Source organism: Athene cunicularia (assembly GCF_003259725.1).
Source record: "Athene cunicularia isolate RWA chromosome 4 unlocalized genomic scaffold, athCun1 chr4_part1, whole genome shotgun sequence".
In the NCBI taxonomy this organism is placed as follows: domain Eukaryota; kingdom Metazoa; phylum Chordata; class Aves; order Strigiformes; family Strigidae; genus Athene; species Athene cunicularia.
Genome location: NW_020799098.1, coordinates 2,396,966 through 2,399,477, shown reverse-complemented (window position 1 = coordinate 2,399,477; position 2,512 = coordinate 2,396,966).

Below are 2,512 nucleotides of genomic sequence, written 5' to 3'. Positions count from 1 at the left end.
TGCAGAAGGGGCTGTTGGGCGTTGGAATGGGCTGCCCAGGGCAGGGGGGAGTCCCCGGGATCCCTGGAGGGGTTGAAGAGTCAGGCTGACCCAGTGTTGAGGGATCTGGTGGAGTTGGGAACTGTCAGTGCTGTGTTAACAGTTGGACTAGATGATCTTCAAGGTCTTTTCCAACCTAGTTGATTTTGTGATTCTGTGAATTATGTCCTTGGGCACATTCCTGCCCCAATTACAACAGTTAGCACCAACTGCTTGCAGGCATCAGCTAGCAGACAGCAGCAGCCTGAGTGGCTGAACTGGTGCTGTCTCTCTCCTGGGAGTGCTGGTGTGCGTGTCCCTTGCAAGGGGTAGCTGCTGACTGTGGGCAGTGGGACAGGGTCCAGCCCTGGGGTGCGGGGGGCGATGAGAGGCTGCTGGGAGGCTGCTCCACTCCTGTGTGGATTGGGGTTGTGAATGGGGTGTGGTGGAGGTGTCTGTCACTTAGTTGGTACTTGCATCCCTTCCTGATCTTTCTACTAGGTGAAATTCCTTTCTTCACATTCAGCCTTTTATCCTGTGGCAAGTGAGGAAATCACATCTTTAGGAGACCAGATGGGGTTGGAGGAGAGCCACGGTGGTTCTGATGAACTGTAATAAAAAGCCTTGCATTGCTGGTGGTACCTTGGACCTTAAACCTGGTCTGAGGGAAATCATGGAATCCCTGACACGCTTGCTTTGCCCTGGGACGTATCAGCTTTGTCATGAAAGGACTGGAGACCTTTCTAGCAAAGCTGATGTTGGGAAAAGTTCTGGATTTGTTGGTTGTTTTAGAAAAAAAATGTTGACCTCAATGTAGCTTTAATGTGACGCTGACAAAGCAGCTGGGGTGGGATCTGTTTGAATAAAAACCTGTAAACTGGCAGGAGTTTTGGGACATTCTGTTAACTCCCTGGTTGTGAAGGAAGGCGAAATGGACCGCAGCCTGGGGTCAGCCTCCAAAACTGCCTTCCTGGCAGCCTCCTCCTCCCCACCCCAACCATCTGGGGATCCAGCACAAATTTGATGCGTTTTGACTGCTTGTGTTTTCCACTCCTTCAGCTGCATGAAAGGCCTGTGCCAGGAAAGCAGCTCTGTTCTCCAACCCAGCATTAGGGTGCCCATCAGTGGACACCTCACGATTCCCTGCCCCATTCCCTGCAGCCTGGACAGCAGCTTCCTCAAACCATCTCCCTTCCCAGACTCACAGCCCCAGGATAGCGGACGTTTCTCTGGGGGGTGGCAGCCTCTGAGCCCCAGAGCCAGGGAAACCCCAGAGAGATGCTGCAGTGGGAGAGGTGGCTGCTCCGAGCGAGGGCTTGGCACAGGAGGGAAGGGGAGTTAGCTCATGCCAGGTTCCCACCACTATGGCTGGCTCCAGGCCCATGCCTGACATCTCCACCTGAGTCTTGTCTTCCACAGTGTGTCCTCACCTGGAAATCCCCCAGGTCTCAGCCTGGTTTGGGACCCTGTGTTGGTAGGCTTGGGAGCAATTCAGTCACCTACATGAATGTTGGGTCGTCTTGAACATTGGCCATGGGACTGATGGAAAGCCTGTGTCTTCCTCAGTCAGCCTTGGGACATCCCCAAGGTCTCCAGACACATCCATGGGGGTCTGACCTATGGGACCTCAAACAGATGTTTTCTCCAGCCCTGTGACCACCACCGAGGCTTCGTGGTGCTTGGTCTCAAGTGCTTGAAGAGCCGGAGCAGCCCTTGTGTGTTGGGAAAGCAGGACTGGGGAACATCCCACCCAGATACGGACACGCACAATGTCCCGCCCTGCTCCCAACAACCTCCACCTCTCCCCTCCCGCTCCACCACACCAGGCTGCTCTCCATCCTCCAGGATGGGACCCACGGGGAAGCTCTTGACTGGAAGGTGCTGGTATGTCCAAGGTGAGATCTCCCTTGCAGTTTCCCATCCTGGCTGTGGGTCTCTCCTGAAATCCCCCACGGGTCTTGCCGCGTCTCCCACCCGCAACACAGTCAGACAAGCCACACAGTCGGGTTTTTAAAACGGGGCCTTTCTCCATTTTATTTTGCCCAATAAAAATCCTTCACAGTCAGGTAGAGATAAGAGAGTGAGAGATACGTATACATATAGATCTTCATATATATTTATATATATACATACCTCTGTACAGATCTATATATTCACTGTAGAAAATCGCAAAGGCAGTAGCTCTTCACATCCTGATAACCCAATGGAAACATACAACAGACTAGCAGTAGATTGGGAAGTGTGGTATAGTTTTAACGCGGATTTCCTAAACAGATACACTTTTGCTGTACAAAAATCCCAGAATGCTGCAGGGGGGGCTTTTTTTGTGGTGGTTTTTTTTTTTTTTTCAGCCTCTTGTCTTTAAATACACTGACCAGAGGCAAAGTCAAGACAATGGTGTTTGAAAGTGACCAGTGGACAGGAAAGACACCCAACTTCATGGAGTTCTTTTTTAAATATTTTATTTTTAAAGTATATATATATATATATAATT